Raw genomic sequence first — 17,537 nt, forward strand, 5'->3', positions numbered from 1 at the left:
CCTTATAACCTGTCTTCTCTGTGCTGCCCACTCTCGGTGGTGGTCGCAGTGGCATGCGACTGTGTGTATATGTGTGACAGAGTGGACGCATGTGCGAGAGAGATTTCTTAGAATAGTTCCTGTGATCCTTGACCACAGGAATTTTCTCGGACAATAATGACAGTAATAACCCCTAGTCCTTATTAGGTTCCTACTAGATGGGGTCTTTAATCCCCACAGTGAACCCCAGAGGTAGGAATTACTATCCCACCCATATTACAGATGAGATAATGGAGGCTCAAGAAGTTCCAGGAGTTGCTACGAAGTTACTCAGTAAGCAAGAAAAGCGGATCTGCTGAAACTCAAACCCAGGCAGTGAAGCCAGCCAATGGCTGTGCTTGCTTGCAGAATGTGCTCTGTTTCATGCATGAAACACCTCCTCTCCACCAGGTGCCATGGAGACACCAGAACAGTAGAAAGGATAAAGACTCTGCCCTTGCGGCCAGGATAATGCAGATTGGGGAAGGTCTGCAAAGGACTGTGTTAAGAGTGGCTGGTAAGTGAAGCAACTCATAATAAGAAGGAGCTCCGAGGAGTGCCTGGGTGGCTCAGTTGGTTAAGCGGCCGCCTTCGGCTTGGATCATAATCTCAGAGTCCCGGGATTGAGTCCCACATTGGGCTCCCAGCTCCATGGGGAGTCTGCTTCTCCCTCTGACCTTCTCCCCTCTCGTGCTCTCTTTCACCCTCTCTCTCTCTCTCAAATAAATAAATAAAATCTTAAAAAAAAAAAGGAAGGAGCTCTAAGAAGAGCTGATAGTGATAGTAACCACAGCAGTTACAATAATTCACTTTGGCCAAGCACTTTCTATGTGCTCAATGTGTGTTATGCCTTGTCCTTATTTCTTCCTTACAGCAATCCTTCAAGTAACTAATTTAAACCAGCTTCACTGAGGAGCAAGGGAAGTCAAGAGACCCAGAGAGGTCAAACGAAGTAACTTGTCCAAGGTTTGGAACAAATAGCACGTAAGGCCAGACTGGATTCGAACTGCTCTTTGACTATACATAGAAGAAACTCAATAAATACCCATCGAATGAATGGCTGTCTTCTACCTATCGCACATTTGCGAAGCTCTCTGTCTCCTTTAATGCTCACACCCCTCCGAATTTCATACGAATATTGGCTCCATCTTACAGCCGAGGAACCTAAAACTCAGCGATGTTAAGTAGCTTGCCTATGCTCACACATCCATTCAGGGGCACAACTATGATCCAGCCCAGGTCTGACCAATTTCAGTGCCTAGAATTCTCATTTGTCTTCCAGAGTTTCCCGTGCGGCTGGGTGCTTGGGAAAGCCCTATTCCCTCTTGCTGGGCATCTATGTCAGCTGACCTTGATTTGGACACAAATAAGGGTTACAAACAACAATCTAGCCTCTAATTCAATGTCTGGAAAAAACACTACCATAGCATGCAGGCAGAGGGGAAAGGAGCTAACACTGGGAAGGGAGGGAGGTGAGGTCTAGAAAATTCTGATGGAGGCAAGGGCTGTCCTCCATCTGCTCCCATCAGGGGAGAGACATTTGGGCTCCTCTCACAGCAGAAGCAACAAACTCAAAGCTTGTCACAACAAGCAGCCTGTACCTTGACACCACATCAGAATTACATTGTCCTCTGTGAAAGCCTTAGCTCGGGAGCCAGATGCCACCAGCCGGGAGGGGCTAAACTTCTCCCATGACCTGTATCAGGGGCTGGCTTTTGAAGAGACGGCCTCAAACTTCCCCCTTCCCTTTGCCACAAGCCTTTGTTTATGCTTCTTGTGTTCTACGGATCAGAGTGACTCTCACAAGGACCAGAACACGGGGTTGACAGGGAATTGCCATGATCAAGAGGTCCAGATGGATGATGGGTTGCCAATCCATGGTGCTTTGTATGCCCACCCTACTTCATCTGGAAAATTTCTCTGCAGCATGGAGCCCCAGGTACGAGGTTCCAAAACAGTTGCCAATGGACTGACAGATTTATGCCTGGTTAATTCAGTCCTCAAGCTTTGCCACGCCAACGGTGGCCAGTGAACCAGGGACAGTGGCTCAGAAAAGCCTTTATTGTCACCTGTCATAGGTCCCTGTTACCTCTGTTTTTCTGAATCCAGGGGTTTCCAAATCTGGTTGTACATTATTTCATCTGGGGAGCTGGGCTTTTTGGGTTATGTTTTGTTGTTGTTGTTGTTTTACAATTTCTTATTCAGAAATACTCTGAAACTAACAGAAGAGTTCTAAGAATAGTACAAAGAACTCTTGTCAGCAGGGTGAGCTCTCACCCAGATTCACCAAATGTTAGCATTTGCCATATTTGTTGTATGCCTCCCTCCTTACATTTCCTTGTGGGTTTTCTTTTTTTTATTCCTAATTCATTTGAGTAAGTTGCAGGCACCATGCCCTTCACCTCTAAAAACTTAGGTGTGCATTTCTTAAGAACAAGGACTGTCTCTTACCTAATCGTAATACAGTTATCAAGTTGAGAAATTTTTTTTTAAAGATTTTATTTATTTATTTGACAGAGAGAAATCACAAGTAGGCAGAGAGGCAGGCAGAGAGAGAGGAGGAAGCAGGCTCCCTGCTGAGCAGAAAGCCCGATGTGGGGCTTGAACCCAGGACCTGGGATCATGACCTGAGCCGAAGGCAGCGGCCCAACCCACTGAGCCACCCAGGCGCCCCCAAGTTGAGAAATTTTAACACTGATACAATACTATCCAATAAACAGCCCGTATTCCAATGCGGCCGATTGGCTCAATGATGTCCTTTATGGCAATGTTGTTTCCCATCTGGAGAGCTTTTAAAAAGTGCCAGTGCTGGGATCTTAACCTCACACCAATTACGCGAGACCCTCTGAGGGTGAGGGCTGAGGACCCACATGCTCTAGGCTTTCTCTGTAAGCCTCGTGTGTCATAGGGGTAGGAACCCTTGCTGCGCAGTGAGCCCCGACGTCTCCTTTAATCTGGTTCTGACATCACTAATCACCCATGCGGTTTGCCTGTGCCTTTCCCCATTGCTTTCCAATGCCACCTCTTGAATGGAAACAAAACATTCCTTTTTCCATCCTCCTATGTCTCCTATAGCCACTCAGCACAGCCCCTTTCTCTTTAGGAAAAAAACTAAACCTCGAATGGTATACACACTGTGCTGTGTTCTCCACACAGCTTCATCTGACAAGTGGGCTACAGCCCCTGAGATTGTAGAGGAGAGGAGCCTGGGCAGATGGTGAGGAAAGGACACCAGGATTACAGCAGATCAATGAAGGTGAAGGCCGCATCTCTCCGTTGGTCTGGAAGTTTCTCTTGGGCAGGCTGACTGCTTTCTCCTAACCAGACTGTTCTCAAATTCTCTTGGCTCAGAAAGCCGGCTGCCAAGGTGAGCAGCTCTAGCAAGCTGGGGCTGCCATGGACAAGAAGGTAATGTGCAGATGTGGAGCAAAAGCGAAACTAATCCCATGAGCCGTCAGACTTTTGCATTTCCTCAAAGAATCTGGGTCAGTCCAACCGGTCAGTTTAACTGCTTCCGTGGATCTGTTTCTGTTGGCATCGGGTAGTAGACCAAGGGGAGAGCCCGGCAGGTCTGCAAGGCAACTGAGCAACAGTTTCCCCAGCGCAGAACAGGCGTGGCACCCAGCGCTCCTGCACCACCTCCCGCCCAAACATCTGTTCCCCGCAGCCCAAGAAAGCTTTATCTGAGAAGGCTCCAACAGAGGAGGCTGAGTCCACACTTGGATGTGTTGGTGCATCTATTCTGGAAGAAAGGTGAAGGCAGGAAGGGGATCATTTGGCTTCAAAGCTGCTTTGTAAATGCCTGACAAATTGACTCGCTTTTAGCTGGTATCGATATTCTTTAATATTCGAGGGAACGAGCCTGCTCCAATGGATTGCTTTAACAGATGCATCTTTGCAGTTAGTCAATGGCAAAATATTTGTGAGCGGTTAGTGACTTTCCTCTTTGCAGGCACTCAGTAATGTGCCAAATGAGATCATTCCCTCTGGCCTGGGACTCAACAACGTTCTGAAGTGTGTTCATCTTGATTGGGAGCTAAAGAAGACTCTCATCACCAAGGCCCAAGTAGAAGGTACTTGTATCCCTGGACAGCTGTTAGAAAAGTCCTTAAATTTGGACACTGTGGGAACTGCCATTGAGGCTTCTAATCATCTGTCATCAGAGGACTCTGTGTCTTATAGCAGATTTCTGTCCCTGCCAGTAAGACAGAATGTGCTTAAATTTATCAAGTATGTGTGAATTGCACAGATCTCAAGTTTTCTCATGAAAAGGCCAGCTTTGGGAAATGTTTTCATCGAATATGATGTTTCACATAGTTCAACTCAAGCTAACAAAGGGATTGTCTTTCACACTGAAATTATTTTTAAAATTGGCTAATATTCTCTCCAGCCATCACTTTTCACTTTCTAGTTATTTTATACATATATTCAATATATGTACAGATACACATTTTGCACATTTTTTGAAAGAGTTATTTATTTATCTGAGAGAGAGAAAGCGCACAAGAACATGCACAAGCAGAAGCGGTAGAGGGGGAGGGAGAGAGCTGAGCTTACAGCCTGACTCAGGGCTCAATCCCACAACCCTGTGATCACAACCCAAGCTAAAACCAAGAGTGGGATGCTTAACTGACCACATCACCCAGATCCCCACACATTGATGCAGTTTAAAACATATACATATATACTCACACACACATTTGCACATTTCAGGTTCCATCAACCCTAACTCAGGTTTCTATGTAGTAGAGGAATTCAGACATTTACTAATTCAGATATCTCCGCTCTGAATCTGATTCTTCCAGCATCGAGAGCCCTCTGACTCCCCTCTCCCCATCACCCTGCTCTAATTTAATCCTCCAAACACACAGATCCCCTGCCTTCAGAATAAAAGCCCCAAATCCTTCACTTGGCATTCAAAGCCCTTGTCACAACCTGGTCCCGAAGATTAGCTCCACCAATCCCAGGCTTACACCCAGTTCTCCAGGCAAACCATCTCGTTTGCTATTCTGTATATATTCTGTATATTCTGTATATTCAGCAAGGTAGTCCCTGATGTTTTAGAGTTCTTGCTACGAACCAGCCATTGTGCCAGCTACTTCACATCATTATCTTATTTATTCCTTCCCATAACTCGACAACACAGATTACTTTCATTTTCCAAGTAGGGAAAAATAGAGGCGGAGAGATGTAACTTGCCCAAGGTCGGGGTCAAGCAGTTGGCAAGAAGTATGTCCCCTTCACTAGGCCTGTCTAAATATATTTCGTGGAACGTGTCCGGCATTTTTGTGCCTCTGTTCATGGCAATGTGGCCACAGGCCTCTTTCCTCCTCCACTGGCCCTGCTTGCTGGGATCTTGTCCAGCTCAAATAGCACCTCCTCCATAAAGCCTCCCCTGACTTCCCAGTGCTGAAATTCATTCCTTCCAGCTCAGGGTTCTCATGGCATGGGCTCTAGTGCTTATATACCATTTTATTATTGTAGTTACTTGTATGCGTGTCCTCCTCCTACTCACCTCTGCCCTGTCTTCCAGGGAACAGAACTCACTATTATTGTGGCCCTGTAATGCAGAAGACAAAAGAGTGCCAGTCAGGTGTATCGCGAGGGAGGTGGCAGAGGTGGGGGAAAGGGTTGATCATCTCTGAGCTCCCTCCGAGCTCGGAGGTTCTATGAACCTGTATGGTGGGTCCCCAAAGTGCAGGGACACACCCTCCATAGCAGCGAGCGGAGAAGCTAGCAGGACTCTGGAACTGCTGAGTTGGCAAAACTCGGAAGCACGTGCAGGTGAACTAGAGCTGGTTACACTCGCCCTCCTGGTCTGTGTCTATCTGACACTGTCATGTGTGTTGCAAGGTGACACTGCTTTGCAGGTGTGGCTTGGGAGCTGTGAGCCTCATCTTATTCGCTTTCTATGAAGACAACCCTCGGTGATTTACCAGCTGATGCTCTGAGTGCTTATCGATGTCTGTGACACTTGGTTTGCCTTTCTGTCTAGACCAGTGGTTTTCAAACTTGCAAGTGCATCGGGATCACCAAGAGGGCGTGATAAGGTGCACCTTACTGGGCCCTGGCCCCAGGACGTCCAGGGTAAGACCTGAGAATTGGCACTTCTAACAGGTGCACAGTGAGGCTGGAGCTGCAGGTCCTAGGGCCACATAAAGAGCCACTATCCGGACAGCAGCTCCACTCTCTGAGTGCTGCCTGAGGAATCTGGGGGGCCAGTGGGGGTGGGCTAGGGGGTGGGAGGAAGCTCTGAACTGGGAGCCTAAAGGTTAGGGTTCCATAGCAGCCGCTAGGCTCTAATGAGCTGTGTGACCTTTGGCGAGTCTCAGCATAGCTCTGGATTTCTAGTTTCCTCCCTGGCACAAGGACAAGGTGAAGCTGGTGACAGCTACCCTGTGTATTTCTAGAATTCAGTGTTGGTCTGTCACTCTTGTCCCTGGCCCAGTCTTTCAAGCTGGGAAGGTAGATACTGCCACAGTGCCTCTTCAAACAACCAAGGCCCAATCCTGCCCAGCACCACTCCAAGTTGGAGTGACCCACTTGTGTGAAGTTCTCCTTCTCCAGCCACCCTTCTGTGTGGAGCCTGAAAAATGAAGTTGATGCCCTCCCTCTTGGAAACCCAAACCTGCCACATTGGAGCATGTGTACCTTGAATTTAAAAGGCACTTGAGGGCAGAGAGAAGGATCCAGAATCCCAGTGTGGGTCTCCTGCACAGAAGTGGCTCTCCCACTTACTGTGCAGCCTTGTGTAAGTTAACATCTCTGAGCCTCCTTTAGCCAACTTTTAAATGAAACAACAGTACTTACTTCACGGGCTTGTGGTGAGGACTGAAAGAAAGAACGTGCCCAAGGAACTTACCAGAGTGCCTGGCATGTCCTAAGTGCTCCAAATGGTAAGTGTTGATTCTAAAAGGAAGGTGATGGTCCTTCTATAACACTAGACTAGAAGGGAACCAGTGAACAAACACTATGACCGTAGGTCTCCTTTTTTTATACCCAGCAGCCCCTCACCCCCTGTGGTACACAACGATAGTAGTAACACCTTACATGTACGCAATGTCTTGCACTTTGTAGGATCCTATCCGCGAAGTCTTCTCATCCAGTCTTTGTAACACTGGAAGGACAGGCCAACACACATGTGCAGACCTCCTGCTGGCTTGAAATGTTGCCCAAACATGAGCACTGTCTACCAGCCTCCCCCGGCATCCAGGCTGGCCTTCCCTGTGTGCATTTCTGCTTCTGCACAGTTGGAAGCAGCCTGGCCGTGGCTACAAGCTGAGAAGTCTCCAGGAAACCCCTCTGGTATTGGCCTGTCTTCTGCAGGCACACATCAGACCAGGGGCCTGCTTCCCATGCACCATCCCTGCTGTGTTCTTCTCAGTGCACATGTTCCCAGGCCCCAAACATCCAAATGACGTGAACAGAATGACTCGGGACATTCAATAATAAACATACACCGAACCAGAATGAGGGTCTGGATTTCTCATCAGTCCCACTTATTACTCCAAGAAAAATCAGCCCACCCCTCTCTGCTACCAATTATGCCTCTCATTAAGATGACATCGTAGAGATGTCTCAGGCCGTGGTATGACTGCCACACTCAGCATTAATTAGAGTTCTGTGATTGGAGAGGAGTGAAGCACGGGAGACTCAGAGCCTTACTATGGGGATTACTAATAATTTGGTTCCTCACCAGAAATTGGACAGGTATTCCAGATGCCAGCAATTGCCCTTCCTTGCTCTTCCCTTCCCTTCAGGTTTTCATCCTCTGTGACTCTGCTGGAAACCTCTATTTGATGTCTATTTTTTAACTCCCCTGACTTTTGCCCTGTGGCCACTTTCTTCCTGTTATCTTTAGAGACTCCAGAAGGAGGCACACTGACCTTGCTCACTCTACTCTAGCTCCACCGGGTTTCCTACTGTTCCTTAAAACCGGTCAGGCCTTAGGGCCTTTGCACTGGCCACTCCCCCTGACGGATGCACTCCTTGGAGCTCTTGCTCCCTCTCTTCTTTAAAGTCTTTTCTTCAAATGACCATTTTAAAGCTGCCCCTCTCCTCCTCCCGATCTGCCTTTTCCTGCTTTCTTTCTCTTCATAGGACTCCCTGCCTTCTAATACATGATAAAATTAACTGATTGCTTTTTTTATTATCTCTCATCCCTCTTTCTCTCTCTCCCTCCCTCTCTCCCCCTTTCCTTCCCAAAAGGTAAACCCGAGGAAGGGAGGGATATTTTTAACTTTTCATTTTGAAATAATTTTGTTAAATAATTTTTCTTTCTGGAGGATGAAGTGATGATCTTTTCATTTCTTTGTAGCTTCTATCACAAAACTGAATGTTTAGAGCTTATATTTCTCTAATACTTCAAAAGCAGGCTTCCCTGCAAATTCTTTAATAAGGAGAATCAGGAATAATACATAACTATTAGGCCTAAATGACAGAGGAGGACCCTGAGATTCAGGAAGTGTAGCAGAGACTGTCAATGTCCTACACATATCCTTCTGGCATTTATCATTTCTGTGCCTGCCAACATGCTTTCAAATGGCCTGAAACACTTTTAGACCTTAAAGGAAAATTGTAAACCCAACCCAGTTGCTCTATCCCCTTTACCTGACTTCCCCTCATATTAACAACTTACATAATAGTGAGAAAACTATTGGGGTGCCTGGCTGGCTCAGTCGGTGGAGTGTCTGATTCTTGCTTTCAGCCCAGACCATGATCTCAGGGTTGTGAGATCGAGCTCCATGTCAGGCTCCATGCTCAGCACAGAGTCTGCTTGGGGATTCTCTCCCTCTGCCCCTCCTGTGCTCGCTCTCTCTCCCTCTCTCTCTCTTCTCTCTCTCAAAATAAATAAATAAAATCTTTCAAAAAAAATAATAGTAAATGTATCAAAGCCAGGAAATTAATAGTGATATAACATTATTAAATAATGCACAAAGCTTTTCCAAATGTCCCCCATTTCCTCACTAGTGTCCTTCTGCTATGCCACGATCCAATTCAGGAGCACAGACTATATTTGTTTCCATGTCTCCTTAGCTTCCTCTAATCTACAACAGTTCCTCGGGCTTTATCTTCCATAACCTTGACAATTTGACAACTCCAGGCCAATTATGTGATCATTTTCTTTAACCGAAGTTTGTCTGCTATTATCGCATGGTGAGATTAAGACTGTGTGTTAGGGCAAAAATACAGCAGAAGCAATGTTGTGGAGGCTGGGGGTTGTGTGTGTGTGTGTGTGTGTGTGTGCGTGCATGTGCACTGTGGGATCACCAGTTGACTAGAACAGGGCCGAACACATTGGAAGTGTTCAGTATTTTTGAAGACACAAAGGGACCAGACCACCAGGCATTCACACTCTCTTCTGGACATGGGAAGATTATGTTTTGTGGAATATTACCTATGTGGGAACCTCTGGTGGCTTCAAGGAGGGGGAAGGTATCACAATTGAGGTAGGTGAGGGTCTGCTACCCCAAAACTAAAGAGTAACATGCAAAGGAACCCAAGTAGCTTATAGCCCAGTGGAGGCAAAATGGTATAAGACTTGCACAAAACAGTAGCAATATTTTTTTACTTGAAAAAAATACTACCCTCCCTTCCTGCTAGAGACGGGACATTTGTATCTACACCAAATTCCTATTTCGAAAACTATTCCCCAGCGTGATGGCATTTAGATGTGACACCTTTGGGAAGTGATCAGCTCATGAGACTGGAGCCCTGACGAATGGGGTCAGTGCGCTTAGAGGAGAGACTCCACAGGATTTCTTTGCCCCCTCTTGCCATGTGATGCTATAGTGAGAAGATGGCCATCTACAAACCAGGGAGAAGTTCTAATCTGACACTGAGTCTATCAGCACCTTGGTCTTGGACCTTCCCAGCCTCCACAGTGGCAAAACATACATTTCTGTTGTTTCTAAGCACTCCCAGTCTCTAGTGTTCTGTTATAGGAGCGGGAACAGACTAGGACACAGCCCCAGTAAAACCCATTACCCATTAAGTCAGGGGCTCAGGCCACGGGCTCTGAAGCCAGACTGCTCGCATTCACAATCTGGCTCTGCCACTTTGCCGCCAGTGAACAATGAACAAATCCCTTAACCTCTCTGGGCCTCAATTTTCTCATCTGTAAAGTGGAGATACTATTAACAGTAACATGCTTGGGTCTTGTCTGAGGATTGATGCAGAGAGAATACACATGAGGAGCTTGGAGCAGTATCCAGAATATATTAAGCACTTACTAGGCATTATGCAAATTTCTGTACCTTCCAGAACACTATCCAATAAATCATCTCAAGATACTCAAAGCAATCCCTTAGGGGCAGAGACTATTACTTTCACTGACTGATAAGGAAATCAAGGCATAGAGAATTAGAAAGATTTATCTAAGGTCTCCCAGCTAGCGAGTGAGAGAGCTCGACATAGAAGTGATTCGTATGTGTCCTGGTCCAGCGCTGTTCCCGTCCTCCCCGAGCCATACGGCACTGTCTCCTCAAATACCAGCAGTCACAGAACGAGAATTTGGGCTTTAGCTCACCTCTGAGCATCACATGCTTCTTGATACCAGACAGGGTCTGGGGCACAGTCAAGCTTCTACAATCTTACAGTACAAATGAGACAGGCAGCCCTAAGCTAACCCAACAATTCCCCTTGAACAACAGGAGTGCTGACAATCATGAGGCAGCTCCCACCTTTTGATACAGGGCTTCTGGGATGGTTGTTTGGACAGTGGGGGGTGTTTTCCAAGGGAAATACCTCTGGAAGCAGGAATAAACACCCAAGTCAGCCTACCAGATATACTGAGAATAGAGCACTGCTACAGATCAAGAGGCTTCTCCACAGGTCTCACAGGGGCAAGGGGAGAAGAGAATGAAACATGGCCAAAGAGGCAGGCAAAGGCTGGATACTGCCAGGCCCTGGTGGCCTAGGAAGAAAGCTGGATTAAATTCTCCACGTGATGGGAAGCCTCTGGAGGCTTTGAAGCCACAGCGTGAGATTATCTGTCTGCGTTTCTCAGAGAGGTGCTGTCATAGAGACCCACGAAGAATGTGATTCTGCAGTCACACAGAATCGGACTTGAGTCTCAACTCTTCCCCTGCGTGGCTTGAATCTCTCCTATTCACTGGCGACGGGAGTAGTATTCACCTCACCCGGCTGCAGTGAGAACTATGACTGACATGGTATACAAAGTGCTTAGCTCAGTACCTGGCCCAGAGTTGGTGCTCGGTCTGTGTTAGCTGCAATCAGGAGGAGGAGGAGGAATTGTAATATTTAGTGTAGTTGCAACTTTGAGAAAACACACAGGATGTGGCCCAGATCAGGTATGATGTCAATGCTGTTTGACATCAACATTTTGGACTCGTAAGACTGAACTCAATGGTGTCATCTCTGAGTGCCAGGTGAGGAGATGGAAAAGGTCTGCTTGGGGTTGCTGCCAATTCACTGCAGGGGTTTCCCTGTGTCTTCCTTCAAGTCCAGGACATGCACCTGCCACCAGCCACCCTCACTGAGCTGTGTCTGGGCATAAAGCATGGTGGCAAGGGAGGCATGGAAAAGGAAGCCTTCTCTCCTCACTCTTTGTGTCAATTCCCAGAGTCCCCAGGGGTTCCTTCATCCAAAAGCTGCCAAGTGCCTTCTGTGTGTTCACGCAGGGCTGGGCCATGCCGTCTCTTCCTGACAACAGCAGAGTCGCTGGCCCCAGGGGGAAGCCCCACTGGGCTGAGATGTCACCTGACACTATGTGGGTGGCACCACACAGGGACTGGGATGAGCAAGGTGCCAAGGCCACTGGGCACTGCACATGCAGGGGCTTCTCCTGCCCAGACTCTGGTTTTGCTGCTCCTTGAGCTGAGCTCCAAGAGGCTATGAATGCTCCTGACAGACCATGCCCAGGGAACAGCCATGACACAATGTGCCCTAACCCTCCTGAGCTCTGTGGTCTTGTCTGGCCACACATCGTTCTCACAGCTCCAAAGCCTGTCCTCTCCCCAGAACAGATGACTACAGAGACATTGCATGCCCCCTTGGCAGAGGGAGTCTGGCCCTGTGGTGAGCTTGGTGCACCAGGAGTGGGGCGGGAATGAGGGGAGCTGAAGGCAGGGTGCTCCTCCATTCACCTGCCACTCCACCCTGCCACTCAACTCTGATATTTATTTACTCCCACAGCCGTCTGCAATCATTTGATCAGGCGCTGACTCAACAATACTTGGCAAATGGCTACTCTGTGCTGGGCACTGTGGGAGGTGAGGGGGATACCCCACACCAAGTCCCTGCCCTCAACCGCTCACCTCCTAATTCGAGAACATGGGTCATTCTTATTAGAATATGATTTCTCCCATCCTCCAAATTAATAAAACCTTCTCTCAAGGCGAATCTCCCCTCAGATACTGCTTCTGCCTCATCTCTGTCCTCCTTTTAGTACTAAAATGTCGGGGCAATTGTTTATACCCATTGTCTCCCAATTCTCTCCTTCTTTTCCCTCTTGAACTCACTTTCATCACTATTCTGACCAAGATCACCCAGTGACATACATGTTCCAAAATCCAGTGGTTAGCTCTCCATCCTCATCTTACTCGAGCTTCTTGGCTATGCCTGACATGAAGTGACCACTCTCTCTTCCTTAAATCAGTTTCTTCTCTTGGCTCCAAGGAAACCACTTGCTATTGGTTTTCTTCCTTCTGCTTTGGCTATTCCTGCTCAGTCCCCTTTGCTTATTGCTCTGTAACCCAACCTCTAATCTCTGGAGTGCTTTAGGTCTCAGTCCCTGGGCTTCTGCTCTTTTCTACCTGAGCTTACCATCTAGGAGATTTCATCCAATCTCATGGTTTCCAAAGTTCTATCTCCAGGCCAGACCTCTCCTATATACTCCAGGATTGTACATCTACCTCTCTACTTGACATCTCCAGCTGAAGAAGGGCTAATGGGCACTTTACACTTACCAAGTTCAAAACTAAGCCCTTGACATCTCCTCCTGAAACTGATTCTTCCCACTTTCCTACCCATCTCAGTGTAATGGCACTCCATTCTTCTGGATGCTCAGTCCTCCTTGACTGTATGCTATGTCTTCTGCCCAAAACACACTCTGTCAGCAAATTCTGTATATCCTAACCCACAAAGTACATCCAGATTTGGACCATTTCTCTTGTGTTCTGCTCTTTCTATCATCCTTCTCCAAGCCACCATTGCCTCTCACTTAGATCACTGTGGTGACCTCCTAGCTGGTTTTGTTCCTGCCACCATTTCCCCCCTTGAGTTCTCTATGGCAGGTAGAGTGAACCTCTTAAAATCTCAGTCAGATTATTCTACTGTCTGCTAGAAAATCCTCAGTGATAACCATTCTTACTCAGAGTAAAAGCCAAAGCGCTTACAATAACCTTTAAGGCTCCACATTATCTGCTCCCTAGAGAGAGTAGTAATAGAGTAATAGAGTTACTTCTCTGAATGTATCTCCTACCACTCTGTGCCCCTTGTTCGCAACTCGCCAGCCAAGCTGCCCCCCTCACTGTTCCTCAAACACACCAGGTATAATCCAGCCCCAGGGCCTTCACACTTCCTCTTCTTCTTTCTTTTAAGATTTTATTTATTTATTTGACAGAGAAAGATCACAAGTAGACAGAGAGGCAGGCAGAGGGAGAGGGGGAAGCAGGTTCCCTGCTGAACAGAGAGCCCGATGTGGGGCTCAATCCCAGGGCCCTGAGACTATGACCTGAGCCGAAGGCAGAGGCTTTAACCCACTGAGCCACCCAGGTGCCCCCGTACTTCCTCTTCTGTGCCTTGAATACTCTATATTCAGATACCTGCAGATCTGGATCTCTCACTTCTTTCAAATCTTTACTCCAGATTCACCATTCCAGTCCACTCTATCAAAACCTTTTCTCCCTCTCCTGCCCCCCAAAAATTGTATCTCCATTTTATGTTTTATTTTTTTCTCCTTAGCACTTATCATAATCTAACATAACATACATCTTAATCTTCTCAGGCTGCCATAACAAAATACCATAGACTGGGAGGCAGAAATTTATTTCTCACAGTTCTGGAGGTCAAGAAGTCCAAGTTCAAGGTTCTGGCAAGGTAGATTTCATTCTAAGGTCTCCTGTCTTGTCTTGTAGGTAATTGCCATCTTGCTGTGTGCTCACAGGAACTGTGTGTGTGTGTGTGTGTGTGTGTGTGTGTGTGGCAGGGAGGTGGAATGGGGGTGAGAGTAAGCTCTGTGGTCTCGCTTCCTATATGGGCACTAATCTCATCAGACCAGGGTCCTATCCTCATGAGCTCATCTAACCCTAGCCACCTCTCAAAGGCCCATCTTCAAATATCATCACATTGGAGGGTAGAGTTGAAAAATATGAATTTGGCATGGGGGGAGACACATTCAATCCATAATACTATACACACACATACACACACACACAGAGTTTCCTACATATATATATCAAGCTCTATAAATATGTATAGTTGCTGATCTTATTTATTGTTTGCCTTCCCCACTAGAGTGGAAGTTTCATAAAAGGTTAGAATTTGTGTTTTTTTGTGTTCACAATTTTAATCCCTGTGTTTCAAGTAGAGCCAAGCACATGGTAGGAGCTCAATAAATACTTATTAAATGAATGAGTGAAAAGAATTACATCTGGTGATAAGTACCAGGAAGAAAATCAACAAGCCCAAAGATTAGAACAGAGCCTGCCAACCTTACCCACACATTACAATTACCAGGGGAACATTTAAAAATACAGATGACCTGGGCCTTGTCCCCAGAGATTCTGATTTCCTTGGTCTAGAAGGAGCCTGGCTATTTTTTTTAACATTCTCTGGGTGATTCTTAAGGTGAAGTGAGGGTTGAGAACCAAAGAGTTTGAGATTAACAAGGGGGCACGGCACATGAAGCAATGGGAAGCTACTTGAGATAGGAAGGGGAAGGCCTAGGTGAATGATCTCATTCTGAGATGGTATCATCTAAGTGGAAACCTGAAAGGCAAGACGAAGCCTGGGGAAGCTGGGGCATGGATGAGATTCAATTCCTAAGGGTAGACAGAATGAGAACAAAGGCACCAAAGTAGGAATGAGTTTGGCATGTTCTCACACCAGAAGACCAATGTGGGTGGTGCAGAGTGGGCGAGGGGAAGAGTGCAACAAGATGAGTTTGGAGATATGCAGGGGGCCAGATCATACAGGGCTTTGCAGACCACAGGAAGAAGGCTGGACTTGATGCTACACGAAACGGGAGCCACTGAAGGGTCCTGAGGAGGGGAATGATGTAATCTCACTTCATTACTTTCTAGAGACCGCTCTTGCTGCTACGTGGACAGCATGGGTGAAAGTAAGAAAACGACTAGAAGACTGCATTGTGGTAGTCTAAGGGGGACTTGGTGGCAGCCTGAACTAAGCTCATGTCCAATATCCTTTTCTGTGCAGACAGCAGAAGCCTGGGAGTGGTACACAAGCCCAGTTTGCTCAAATGAATGCACACCCCAGGCCACTGTTTTCTGGAAAACTTTCCAAAGCTAAGATACTGTGATCAGTGGCTCAGTGGTTGGAACATGTATGCTGTGGTGTGCCCTAGGGAAAAGGTCCCATTGATCAGTTAAAGGGAAAAATGTTTTCAAACTAGAAAATAATACCATGATCAAGGGGCTTAGAAAAAGTGAGGGCAACATTGACTCCTCTAAATGTTCAAGAGCCCCCTTAGTCCCCAGCACTGGGTCTTTTCTGCTTCCTAGGCAGAGGGGAAGAGAGACAGGAAGACAGAGAAAGAGAGAGAGAAAGAACTCTCCTCTTGAGGGAACTTAGAAAGTAGAGGAAGGGATCAAGACATGAACACAAATAGAAATAACATAAGGCATAATGAGCTAAGTACCTAAGGGGTACTTGATATAAATATATTTGATAAGTGCCCTCAGTTATTTGGTCCTCAATTAATGCTGAACATCGCTTTGGATGGTTTACGTATATTCTCACTTCATCTCCATGACCATGCGGAGTAAGCCATATGGTCACCCATAATGGTGATGATGATGATGACAAATGACAGCTGACAGCAGCTAACAGGAAGTGCTTCCTATTGGCCAGGCATTGGGTTTGGTTCTCCGAAATCTCTTCCACAGAAATATCTTCATTCTCTAGGTGAGGAGAACTAGGCCCAGCAAGGGTAAGTGACATATCCATGACCACAGAGCTGGGCAGGTACAGCTTTGATATTGAAACGCATCTTTGCTGTCTAGCCCAAGCTCAGAAAGTGATCTTTGCTCTCAAGCCAGCTAATCTTGGGGTGTCTCGGTCCTTTTAACAGGCTTATAACGGGCAACACAGCTTATAACAGCAAAAATCGGCCAACAATGTAAATGTCCATCAATATGGGATTGATGAAGTAAATTAGGAAACATCTCCAGAAAAGAACACTAGGCTGTCATTAAAAAGGATGAAGTCAAACTATATGTTCTGACAGGGAAGATGTTTCCAAAAGATTTTAAGTGAAAAAAGCAGGTAATATAACATTCTCTATAGTATGATCTCATTTAAATCACAGATCTCTGTTTCTGTTTGCACAAAATCGTTAACCACAGTTATCCGGTAGGGTGTTGGCACAAAGAATTACAGAGGGACTCACACTGTCTAATTCGTACACCTTGGTGTGCCATTGACCCGTACAACAAGCCAATACTACTTTCATAGTTGTGAAAAAAAAAGTAACAGTTTCCATTTTATAAACCAAAGTGTGCTGTCTTAGATCATCCCTTATCTACCCTGCCTTTTGTAACCACAACGTATCTCGGATTCAGCAGTGCATCTGAAATCATTTCTCAGAACTTTCTCATGAATGGACTGAGACAAGACAGGACCATATTAACCAGATTATAACACAAGTCAAATGGATGGAAAATTGAAAGAATTTTACCCAAAGCATAAGTGACAACAAATAGAAAAGTTTCAAAAGGCTATGGGGCTTTTCCACATTTGTTAATAACTTTGATGACACAGAAAATACACTTACCAAGTGGGAAGACGACCCAAAACTGGCAGGGATATCAAATACGTTGAAGAACAAAGCTGGGATTCAAAACGAGTTCAGATGGGCTGGAATGCCAAGCTAAAATGAAAAAAAAAAAAAAAAAGTAAAACATGTAAGGTAAAGCAAAACTCCTCAATTAAAATTCTGAAAGTCTTTCCTGCGAAGCCAGAGTAAAGGAAGCATAGCTTGGCAGCAGCTCACATAAAAAACAAGCAATTCCAAAAAGATCGAGGGGTTTGAGTTGGCCCACAGCATAATTCAAGCCAACAGTTAGTTTACGATAGCTTAATTATTTAGCAGTTAAAAACAGAGCACAAGTTTAGGTCGTATTCATCTGAGTTTCTAGATTCCTGAATATTAATGTTGCCCTGTGATCTCTGTTCCCTCCCGAAGCCTCCTTTTCAGTTCCTGACACTACATTTCAAGAGGGTCTCTGAGAGAGTGGACCACCTCCAGAGGAGGGTCACAAGAGTGACAAAGGGATTGGAAACCATCCCAGAACAGGAGTGGCTCTTGAAAGGACCAG

At 46.3% G+C, this 17,537-nt stretch overlaps 1 protein-coding gene across 1 annotated transcript in view; it reads right to left on the reverse strand.

Moving 5' to 3' along the window:
• PAK3 (p21 (RAC1) activated kinase 3) overlaps positions 1 to 17,537 on the reverse strand; it is a 248,423-nt gene that overhangs the window by 185,952 nt on the left and 44,934 nt on the right. Inside the window, exon 2 of the mRNA XM_047716045.1 lies at positions 16,994 to 17,089. The gene's annotated coding sequence lies outside the window, so the exon portion shown is untranslated. The remainder of the gene's footprint in view (positions 1 to 16,993; positions 17,090 to 17,537) is intronic.

Source organism: Lutra lutra, chromosome X (assembly GCF_902655055.1).
Source record: "Lutra lutra chromosome X, mLutLut1.2, whole genome shotgun sequence".
Taxonomy (NCBI): domain Eukaryota; kingdom Metazoa; phylum Chordata; class Mammalia; order Carnivora; family Mustelidae; genus Lutra; species Lutra lutra.